Source organism: Chrysochloris asiatica, unplaced genomic scaffold (genome assembly GCF_000296735.1).
Source record: "Chrysochloris asiatica unplaced genomic scaffold, ChrAsi1.0 scaffold00289, whole genome shotgun sequence".
In the NCBI taxonomy this organism is placed as follows: domain Eukaryota; kingdom Metazoa; phylum Chordata; class Mammalia; order Afrosoricida; family Chrysochloridae; genus Chrysochloris; species Chrysochloris asiatica.
The window spans coordinates 3,030,009-3,042,260 of record NW_006408807.1 but is presented as its reverse complement, the minus strand read 5'-3'; the positions used below and the strand labels follow the sequence as shown (position 1 = coordinate 3,042,260).

General features: G+C 47.9%; 1 pseudogene; it reads left to right on the top strand.

Moving 5' to 3' along the window:
• Positions 1–9,567: 9,567 nt before the first annotated feature.
• The window catches only part of LOC102812868, an 8,326-nt pseudogene continuing 5,641 nt past the window's right edge, over positions 9,568–12,252 (top strand).

Genomic DNA, 12,252 nt, shown 5'->3' with positions numbered 1-12,252 from the left:
CCATTTTGGGTAGCCAATGTCCAAGTTGCCCATCCCTGTCTACCCTTTGTGTGGAGGGGGTGGGAATAGTTCTTGCAACAGGGATTTGTTTCCTCTTTTGAGTTACTGTGTTTATAGGTGTAGGTCATGTTTATCGAATTGTATCAGATGACGCTTTTTTCCTTTTCTTTCTTCTTCAGGTTGAGCTTTGTTTATCCAGTCATTGAAGCCAGTTCAACTGTGTATCATCTGTAAGTGTGGGTGTTCTTGCATCTGTCCGGCCTCTTTTTATCGACTGGCTGCCCGGCTCTCCATTCTAGTCCTCTGTGGCTGTGTCATTGACTCTGAGCCCGTGAGTCCCCAGGTCTTGCCTTGCTGCTGGCTGACCAGGTCTCCACCTGGGTTCACAGTAGTTTGCTGAACGATGTAGGGCTTAGCTCGCCACTTCATTGATGTTCTTCGGTCACTTCCCCTTCTGGGTGACGTGCGTGGTTGCCAATCGCAGTGTATATTTCCCTTGTGTCTTAGACTTGGAAGAAAATTTGCACTGAGAGGACCCAACCACTTGCCTTGATGTCTCCTGGGCAAGCAACGGCATGTTCTTGTGGTAACAGTCAGACTGGCCTTATTGTTTTGTATTTTTCCTGTAGGTCCTTCTTTCAGGAAGTATCTTCTGGTTTTCTAGCTGCTCCTGGCTGGTCTGCTTGTCCTTTCAAGTGGAGAATTTCCCGTCTCTGAAGGTCTGGATGTGGTTTCGGCTTCCACTTATACTCCCATGTAATGCAGAGACTCCTCAGGAAACCTCCTTCACTGGACACATTGTAGCCCCATTTTAGGTATTCCAATCAGTTATAAGCAAAAGATGGGCTTACAAGCTTTCCATGTTGATATTTATGGTTGTTCCTTTCTCTCCCCCTCCAGTGTCTGTTTTATAATACATTGCAAGGAAAGCCATGATTCAAAAGACTGCCAAGCATCTTAACATCATTCCCCCTTTCTCCCCATTCCATTCATGTCTTAGTCTCTGTATTCCAGAGTGCTCTGACCATTTTAAACAGGACTGACTGCCTTCTTCATTCAGCCGAGCATCCACAGTGGTCCAGGACTGAAGCTCCCACCTTGTCCCAGAGTGTTTACCCCAAAAACACTAGCTCCTAGGTGGACTGCTCCCAGTATAAGCCCAATTGCCAAGCAGTTTCTTTCAGAGCAAGAGAGAAAACAAATCTTGGGGAGGCCTGGAGCCAGAAGCTGCTTGTCATGGCTGGAGTCTGGTGACCACAGTTGCTTCTGGAGATCATTCAAACCTCCCCTTGAGGAGGGACTACCTTGCCTGGCCCCAGCACTGCAGCTCATGCTCATCTGCAACCTGCACAGCTCTGTCCTGAGCTCTTGTGACTAGACCTTGGAGAGCCTTGTGGCTGCAGGAAAGGTTCTGGCCATAGCCCCTAAGGTGGCCCCTGCTGATGCCCCTGCATTTCTCACCCAGGTTCTGGTTCAGGTATGAGGACTTGAACTTCTCACTGCTGCTACAGAGTGGGAAGGGATCCAGGGCCCACTCCATGTGCAGTGAGCTGCAGGCAGACAAGTTGCTGGACCAGCAGGTTATGCCGCTATTGACCAAATCCTGGCCAAGGTCTCAGGAGGACGTGGTTCTGGACCAGATCATGCTGGCCATCCTGGGGTAGCTGGGCAGGTGGCCAGGCAGTGGCACATTGTCATAGGTGGACAGTCTCTGGGAAGAATCTGAGTCTCAAAGCTGATCCCCTGAGGTTCAGGGGTGACCACACAGGGAGGATAGGCTATTTATGGGCCAGTTCCCACAGTAGGAGACAGCAGGTATTTCCAGAGCCAAGTTGCCTGCCTTTGGGCTGGCTGACCGGGACCCCGAATGTCAGAAGAAAGACTTCTAGTTTGGCAGTGGAAAAACCATGTGGGAGCCATATCTGACTTCCCCTGGCTTCACAAGAGGGAAAAAGAATCAAACTAAAAATAACCCTAAGGCCAATTCCTATGAAACAGGTCAGATATGTTTTCACCCTACACCAACCACTATCCCACAGTACTCGCTGTTTCACATTTAGGTTTGATTACAATGGCCACAGAGAGCAATGCTCATGATTATGGGTTTTATTAGGGAAATGAACAGGGTTCAATTCAGATCAAAAAAGGTCAGGACACAGCAGTTCTGTAGTCAAGAATGCCTCTTGTCTGCCATACTGTAGGCATGCCTCACTCTTGTCTTCAGCCTCTCAGCCATGTGGTTCCTTGGCTTCTGCCCTGCTCAGCAATTATTCCAAATCTCTTTTAGCCAGTCTGTGAATGCCCAAATGACATATTCTTCAAGTCAGTCTCCAGCTCAGAGGCACTCAATTTTACTCAGCTCATGTGTTTAGAGCCTGAAGCTGCTCTCACACTTCATTCATGCTCTTCATTCTTGATGGTCAGGGATCTTCCATCTCTGCTTCTTAAAAGGAGATGGCTCCTTTTAAGCCTAGCTGGAGGGCAAAACTAACCAATCCCAGCCTTAGAGTCATATATACCTTATTGGCATCATCCCACCCTACCACTTGGTGGGAATTTAGAAGACTTTGGATAGAAAGACCATGTTGAGTAAATTCATGCCTGGCAAAAGGGACCACCAGCTCGGGTAGCTCCTGAAAGTAGAACTTCAGCAGGGAGGCCACATGTGTGCATATGTTGTGCATTTGGTGGGAGACAAGCCTGATGACTGGCACATCAGGGATCTTCAGATATGACCAGACTTTATCCCTGGGGTAGCCTCTGCTACCTATGTGTATTCAGGAACAAGGGACCTTCAGACAATGCCTCCTGTCTATGAAAGGCCCAGGACTGCTTCCAGGAGCAAGTGGACATGGTTCTGCAGAGTGGGAGACTGAGGCCCTAAGGCTCTTCCAATCAAGGCACATGCTCAGGTTTCTCTGTGTCAGTGGAGGCCGAGGTTCCCTCACAGTGTGTGATTCTATGTCCACATCGCTGTTGCCAAGGTCACAGAGCCATGCTGGGCACTGCATTCTACTCCTACTGGCCAGTGAGTACTGGAGGAATCCTGTGTGATCACTGGGGCCCAGCACTCAGCTTGCACAGACAAGGGATTCTATGACAGTAACTAGGGTTCAAGGTGAAGGTGATGTGTCTTCTCTCCTAGGACCTAGTAGCCAGACCTAGGGTTCTCTGCAGGGTAAGAGGGATGCTGCACATGGCCCTGGGTAAGGGCCTGGTCCTGGTCACAGCTGTCTGTTGGAATCAGCATCAGGGCATGTTGTGACACAAGGCCTGTTCTAGCCTCCTCTGAGAGTGTCTAGCAGCAGTCACAGCTAGTGTTTCTTCATCCTCTCAGAGCTCTCAGCCCCTAGCTTGGCCCTCACATGGTGCAGTGATGTGGAGGGCAACTCTACTGACAGTATCTCCAGACTTAACTGCCAGAGTCCACTCCCCTGACCTCTGGGTTGCTGTCCTCACTACAGGGACTGGACTTCTATGCTCATCATTCCACTTCTAAGATCTCAGGCCCCCAGGCCCCCACTCTTAGGCTTCAGTCCTTACTGACTTCTGCTCAGCTCTCCTGCTATATTCTGAATTTCACAGACTGAAGAGGACCCACAAGGAAGGACGTGACCCCAGTCCCATTCAGCTCTGGACTACTGGTTAGACACCTCCCCCAAACTTGCGTCTGGCTTGACCTGGACCTCAGATGGTTTATCTGCCTCTTTCGCCCCAGATTGAAATCCTAGCCCTGCATTTCCCTTGTGGGGACTGCTTGGTGAACTGTGGCTGTGCCATTAACAGGCCACTCAACCCTGGCCAAGTTCCATTCTGGTCTCACTGTGGTCAGCTCTGTCTGACCCTCCCTGCCAGGCCTCCTGTCTGACCCTCCCTACCTGTCCCTACCCTCACGTCTCACCCTTTCCTCATGCCTCCTCTTTGCCATCTTCTCGGATGGACACCCCCTTTCCTGGGTACTTATAGCTACCATGGGTGCCCAAACTGAAGCCCAGTGGCCCCTCATACACTGAGGCTTCAGTGGGTCCTACAGGCAGTTGCTGCCTGGGTGGGTCCAGGGTCACAGTGGGCTGTGGCCAGGTCAAGTGCAGGATTTCAGAGTCCCAAGCCCAAGGTAGAAGGGGACACAAGGAGGACTAGGTGGATGCCCTCTTCTAGAAGACAGTTGTCAAAGACAAAGAAGTAGAGTCACATGTCCCCTTATATGCAGATTAGGAAACGAGAGACTTTTCTGTCCTGGGCAGGTGGGTACAGCATCAACTCTGCAGACAGAATTGGCTAGCTGTCCTCCTGTCTGAACCCCAGATTCTTACCTGCTGCCCACACATTTTGGTTCTCTTTGGCCTGGCATTCACTGCATTTCAGGGCCCACATGCCCATTGGTCCCTGCTGCCACACCAGGCCTGGCTATCCATCCACCCTGGCCCATCTCCTGGCCTTTGCACTTTCCTTCTGTTCCTAGAAACACACTTTGCACTGTTAGTCTTTCCATGGATGGCAGCACTTTGCTTGTAACAGATAGCTCATGCTTTTTCCGGGTACTTTTCTCTGGAACAACCTGCCTTCCCTGATACATGCACCTGCACCAAGAACATTCACAACTTATCACATCATGGTCTTTGCATCCTGTGCTCACCTGTGCTCACAGCTCACAAGCAGATGCTGTCTCTCATCCCTGTCCCTCTCCCAGGACCTGACTTACAGCCTTCAGTGCTTGCTGCAGGACAAGGGGAGGGCCAAATGCAGTGACCAGTGGACAAAACACCTACCCTGAGGTCAAATGTGCTCCTGCCTCTGTTTCTGTATCTTCAGGATGGGTATGCTTCATTCCTTCTCCCTCTCTTCATTCCCAAGGTTGTCCTACCACAGCATCAGTCTGGACCAGAATGAGGATCTGGTTGTCTATCTCCTCCACACAGCCTTCTTCCTGCTGAGGGTCCAGAGGATTTGGTGGTAGGAAGGGACAAGCATAGGACAGCTCAGTTATGAGGGTTGGGGTGGGATTGAGGCTTCTGAGCCTAGTAGGGGGTATCTCTTCAAAGGGAAAGGGACCAATGGCCAGGTGCTGGAAGGGAACTTCTGGATCTGAGCAAGATGTGAGAAGGGGTTCAGTGGTGGAAGGCCCTGAGAATAGAAGCCAGAAACCAGGAGCAGTGCTAAGAGTCCTGGGAATAAGCAAGTTCCAGGGGTGCAAGTGGGAGAGGACCCTCTCTGTGAGCTGTAGGCAGTGCTGCTGAGCAAAGAAGCTTCCTCAGAGGTGGCAGAAAGTGAGGGAAGAGGCAGGAATACTGCCCTTGGGCAGAACTTGGGGGCAGAGGCTGGGACTGTGACCATCCTGGGCAGGATGCAGGTGTGTGCTGCTTGATAAGTGACACCAAGCCACCCTTTAAGTGGACAAGAGCCCATTTAAGAAAATTCTTATAAACTCACTGAGGGCAGGAACAAGGAAGCAGGGAGAAAGGGCAGGAGGCTATATGCAAGGGAAATGGGGAAAACCTCTGTTTCCCAGAGAAGCAGCTGTCATTCTAGAGGGCACAGGGATCTTGGGGGAGAGGAGAGTGGCTCAGGGCAGCCACTATCGCTGGGGGGCTTCCCTTAGTACTGCCTATCAAACCTGTAGCTAAGTAGAATCGCAGGGGGAATTTTCAAACATATATATTCCCATTCTTCACATTTAGGCTAGGGAAGGACTCCTGATGTGGCACTGTACAGTCAGCAGTGGACTTCAAGCCACAAGGTTGGCAGTTCAAATCCACCTGTATACAGGGTTGCTATGAATTGGAAGTGACTCAGTGGCACTTAACAATAACAAAGGCTAGGGAAGGGCCTCAGAACTGGAACTTTTAGAAGCAATAAATTGGATCAGCACTGGACTGTAAACCACAAGGTCTGCAGTTCAAGCTCACCACTGCTCCTCACAGGGTTATGAGTCAGAACTAACTCAATGGCACTTAACAACAACAACAACAGCTAAGGCTGAAAGGCACCAGAATCAGGGATGAATGTTCTGTCCAGCACCTCAGGACCAAGCCTGATCCCAGGTTGGCTCACTATTCCAAACTACCATGACCTGGATCCTTTCCCCTCCTGGCTCCACATAGTTTGCCTATTGAGCAACTCTTGGAGAGGGGGCCACTCTCACCATGAGAGCCCACAGAACCCATTTATAAATTCACACACTACATCTCAATTCCTTTTTATTTGCCTATCTCTTCACTAAACTGTGAACTCTTGAGGGTTATCTTAGTTCTCAAACTTTACTGGCAGGACTACCTGGGCACTGTCATACAAATTCCAGTGGGGCAGGATTGGGGAGGGTGATGGCAAGTTCAACAGGTGCCCTGAATCCTGTGGGACTGTGCATCTCTACACCTCTGAGATGCACCAGGTACAATGGGTCTGCCTGAAACTCTGGACACTTTCTCTCCGCATCCGTAACTGGGCCTGGCATGGCACTTTATGCATGGTCCTGTGACTCCCCAAATCAGGAGGCTCTACTGCTCTCTTTTCTCCACCCTGGGATTCACCTTCCAAGTGTTGGGCAGAGGCCCCTCCTCTAAGATGTCTACAGGATTCCCTAGAAGTTTCTCCAGCTTCCCAGGCCTTTCCCCTGTCTCCGATTGAGATGTGTCTCAGATTCCAACTTCATACTTATTTACTGTACAGGCTGTTCAGCAAGCTCCCTGTGGGGCTTCATTTCTCTTCCGCAATCACAGTGGTGATCGGCCTCACCCCTCTCAATGTGGAACTATCCTTGGAGAAGCATGAGAACAGAGTATCCATTAGTGTTTGGCCACATCCCTTATTTTCATGACAACCTCAGTCAGCATGCTTAGGCTCACTGTACAGATGAAGAAAACAAGCTTTAGAATATTGGGCACCAATTCTCATTGCCTGCCTTAGGAATGCTGCTCTGGGACTGGTCAGAGGGGAAGCCCTCCGCTGGTTCCACAGGGCTTTCTCTTTCCATTTTTAATGCCTGAATCTGGATCAGTGATGTGCAATATGAACAGAGATGAGGTAACTTGCTGATGCCCAGGGGCCAGGCTGTCTGTGGGGCCCACACTGAGGTGGAGAGGGGCTACAGGACTAACCTCCCAGTTTTAAGGAGCTGCCTCCACTCAGGGTGGAAATCCTTTGAGGGAGATGGGTAGCGTGTGGGTGGTATCCCTTTTTAGCTTCTGGAACACTCCAGTCAAGGTGTTGAGCTTCAGGGTGTCAGCCTGACTCTGGAAAGGTATCGCAGAACAGCTCTACAACTTTGCTCTTCTAAACCCCAGCCAAGAGCAGCTGACCTTTGTCCCTCTCTTTCTTCCCTTCTTCACAATCCAATCACTCTACCGAATCCTCCACCTCCCATCTCCATGAGGTCCCTCCAAGCCTCACAGGTAGCTCAGACTTTCACTGGACAGTGGCAGATGACACTCACTGACATAAGGCAGTCCTTCCTCAATGCTCCCTGAGCCTGTTTGCCTCCCTCTCCAGATGTTTTCACTTATTTCTTTCTAGAGTCAGGCTTTGTACTCCCACCATTCTTTTGGCCTCATCTTCTGGGCACCCACAGGCTCCCATTAAATCATATGATTCCCAAACCTGCATCTGCCTCTGACTCCTCCCCTAAGCTCTGAATCCAAGTGTCCCTCTGGCTATTGGTCACCCCCCTTAGACATCCCCCTAGCACACCATACTAAACAGATCCCAAGATGAACTCTCAGAGTCTTTACAGTAAAGCAAGTGAAGAAAGGAGAGTCTGTGCTCATTAGCAGTCCCCTCTTTCAGAGCATAGAGGGGAGTCCATGGCAACCAGAGTCCAGGGGGAAAAGGATGGGCCCCATTCCTTCCCTGAAGAGTTTTTGTATGTCAAGAGGGCTCTGTTTGGTTCCCAAGAACCAAGGAGACAACCAAGCACAGGAAGCAGCATTATTTGAAACTATATCAAAACTCCAGTCCCAGGCCATAGGGGCACAAAATGAAGAGCTCTGGCAGACAGAGGTTTCGAGTGGCCACAAGCCCATCAGAAAGAATTGTGATGGGGCTTCACAGGACTCCAGATGAAGGAACCTTGTATGCCCTTCCTGAGCAGGCGTCATCTGGGGATGGAACTGACAGATTCTCCTGATTGGACTTCCTCTGGTAGGTAGCAGAACTAAGAACATTCTGCTGGAGGGAAGAAGCCCTAGGAAGGCCATGACTGTTTGAGGGTAACCTTGGACCTATCATGGGACCTCATCTGAGAGGGCAGAACCAAGAAGAAAGGTCAGAAGCTTAAGTAAGCTGGGGTTGGAATGACATTTTTTATGACAATGTGCCCCATTATGACTAGTGTACTATCAGGGAGAAGACCCCCCCCCCAATACCCTATTGCAAGCCTTACCTCCCCACTCTTATCCCCAAAGGAAGTTGACTCCCCTCCAAGAAGGGTTAGGATTTTCACATGGCCCAGGGCAAGTGGAGAAGACTCAATTTCAGGAATCTTCCTCAATCTGAAACCCAAGAGGATGTGGGTACCACATCTTGTCACTCATTCCCAGAGGAAGTGGAGCTAAGAAACTCACAATGGAGAAAGTCCTGGGTTGAACCCTTAACGACTCTATCATGCCAGCCAAGAGAAGCACTTCTCCTCTTCTATCTGGGTTGGGTTTCAAGCATTTTCAAGGGAAATAGTTCCTGTACCTCTGAACAGGTGGCCGACCTCCAAGAGGAAGCCCTGGTCCACTGTAATGGTTTGGTGCTCTACACCCTGCCTGTTTGGAGGGCTTCCTGCCAAGAAACCCTTGGCAGTTGTGATAATGTTGGGAGCCATCAACCCACCATCCTGTTCTCAGGTTTCCTGTTCACCAGCCTGATTTGATCCACTGAAGCTTGGGCCTTGGCAGGAAACCACTACAAGGAGGGAAAGACACATGGCCCCACCTGTTCTCTTCTGAGCTGAGACCAGAGCTCACCTGTCAAGCAGTCCTGCAGTTAAAGGAGTCCTGCAGGTCCCCCACCAGGTTGGCCTGACTGGCATGCATGTAAGCCCACACTCCCAGAGGAAGTCCACACATTATTCCACCAGCAATGGGGCCATACTTCTGCTCGTAGAGAACTGTATCCTCCAGGTGCTTCCCAAAGATCCCTGGGCACAGAGAAGATGGGGCCATATTCTGCTGCCCAGATGAGCAGGCACAAGGACGGGCCCTATTGCTGCTGTGGAGCCAATAAAGAGCTGTGAGGGTATATGCCAGGAGGCTGGGCCTTGTGTTGTCTGGGACAGAGAGTGAGAAGCAGCAAGCAAGTCCAAGCCCAAGGAGCAAGTGACCCTTAGGAAGTGTCCAATATGCATTGGTTACTTTATGCTCTAGCAATCTCCAAACAGGAGTGGTTCACAACTAAAAGCTCAGGACTATGTCTACGAAAAGAAATGCACTAGAATGTTCACAGCAGCACTTCCGCAGCCAATCAGCAGTGCAATGAACAGATATGTTATACTCAGCACTAATTTTGCAGCATGAGATTTGAGGATGCACAACTCACTCAACAAGACAAACATTTAACATATTAACATGGAAACGTAATTGTGAAAACATGCAGCATGATCCAACTTACATGTTGCGAGAGGTCAGCACTCTCACCTTAGGTAAGCAGTGACTGCAAGGAGTCTGTAAGACATTTTTTCACTTTGAGAAAATTCAATAAACTGTGCAACTATAGAAACAAACATTCACAGCAAAAAATACCACCAAAAAACAAACAAACAACAATAAAAACCAGGAAGAAAAGAGGCAAGATTTTAACAGAGAACAGGACAACAAACGACAGAAGAAAGGTAGGAAGAGAAGGGAAGAGGGCAGAAGAACTTATGACTGAGAAAACTATGCATCAAACGAGTCTAATGCTAAGGGACTCCTGGTAGTCTAGATAGAAAGAGAAAGAGATGAGATCTAGAAATCTTTTTCTGTCAAGGAGAGTACTAATGAACTAAGAGAAACACACCCAGCTCTAAGAGGTTTTTGGAGGATCTGACATCTTTAATAAAAAATATTCAGGGAGCACCAGGGGTTAGATGTCCATGCTCTATCCTGTCCAGGTAGTACTGTCCCAACAGATGTAGCCCAGGCAGATGACATCACAGAGGTATGAATGGTGCACCAGCTAGGTGAGGGGTTCAATCCACCCCTACCCCAAGCAGTGGTGTGACCCTGGGAGTCTACCCAACTCCCACACACAATGACTGGTTTTAAATGCTATATGTTGTTGTTAAGTGTCGTCTAGTCAGTTCTGAGCCATAGCAACCCCACATAGGGCTTCTGAAGAGCAATTGGTGCATTTGAACTGCCAACCTTGAGGTTCAAACTGCCCTTGTAGTCCAATGCTTAACACCTGTCCTTAATACAGTGGAGTCCTGGTGTGGTGCTATAGGATAAGCAATGAACCACAAGGTCAGCAGTTCAAACCCACTAGTCATTCCTCAGAGTCCTGATAGGTATACAGGGTCACTATGAGTCAGAACCTACTTGATGGCACTTAACAACAAGAGCAATATAGTGCCTGCAACAGAGCAGGGCTAAGCAAATATTTCTCCCTGCTCTGCTTGACCCAAAGACAACATGAAACTGTGGAAAGATTTTCCTTCCCTCTAGAACAATGCCCAGATGGGGATGGATAACATCAAAGCTTTAAGGAGGAGTATGTGTGTGTGTGTTGAAATAGCTAATGCTTACATAGCCACATGGTGCCAAGTGCTATTGTCCTAAGCAATTTACATTTATAAATGTAATACATTATTAATCCTCATGCTACTTGCACCAGTCTCTCTCTGGGTGATGCAAAGGTTTGACACATTTGACTGCTAAACTTGGAGGTTCAAGTCCACCCAGAGGCACTTCAAAAGAAAAGTTTGGACATGTTATTGTTTTTAAATGCTGTAGAGTCGGCTCTGACTCATAGTGACCTTTGAAACACTGCCCAATGCTGCGCCAACCTCACAATCATTGCTACACTTGAGCCCATTGCTGCTGCCACTGTTCCAATCCATCTCATTGGGGATCTTGACCCTCCACTGTACCAAGTAAGTTGCCCTTCTTTAGGAACTGGTCTCTCCTGGTGATATATCTGAGTTATGAGAGAATAAGTCTGGTTATCCTGGCTTCTAAGGAGCATTCTGGCTGTACTTCTTCCAACACAGATTTGTTTGTTTTTCTAGCAGTCCATGGTACTTTTAATATTCTCTTCCAACACCTTAACTCAAATGCATCAAACTCTTCCACAGTCTTCTATATTCACTGTTCAACTTTCACATGCATATGAAGCTACTGAAAATAGCCGAACCATTTTAGATCAGGTGAATCTTAGTTTTCAAGTTGACATCTTTGCTCTTGAACACTTTAAAGAGGCCTTGTGCAGCAGATTTCCCTAATGCAATACATTGTTTGATTTCCTGACTGTGTCACTTCCATGAGTGTTGATGGTTGATTCAAGCATAAAGGTCTGGAGATATACTTCTTTAAAAAAAAAAAAAAATCACTGAAAACCCTATGAAGCCAAGTTCTATTGACACTCCAGGAGTCACCATAAGTCAGGGTCAACTCATCAAATGACATACTTCAAATACCTTTTTAAAGGGTTAAACAGCAAAGATGACACTCTGAACTAAGGTGAGCCTGACCCATACCCATATACATGTGAATGTTAGACAATGAATAAGGAAGGTGGTAGAAGAATTGATACATTTGAATCATGGTGTTTAGTAGAATATTGAAAGTACCATGAACTTTCAGAAGATCAAACATCTGTCTTGGAAGAAATACAACCAGTATGCTCCTTAGAATCGAGGATAATGAGGGTCTGTCTCTCATATTTTGTACATATTTTCAGGAGGAACTAGTTCCTTGAGTAGGGCATGATGCTTGGTAAAGTGGAGCATCAGCGACAAAGAGGAAGACCCTCAAGTCCATTGGCAACAACGAGGGACTTAAACATAACAACCATTGTGAGGATGCACAATGTTTAGGTCTATTGTTCATAGGATTGCTATGAGTTGGAATCAATTTGATGGCATCTAACAACGTTGACCACGATGTAAATGGTATTGTTTTTATTAAAATTTTTAAAATTATTCATTGCTGCTATAAAGCAAAGCAAATGACTTTTTTTTTAAAAAAACAAACTTTTTATTGTGAATTATGCAATAGTTTACATAGGAAAACATTAGGTTTAGATTCATCCTATCATATATCATTTCATTGCCATGATTACAATCCCCTCCATGCA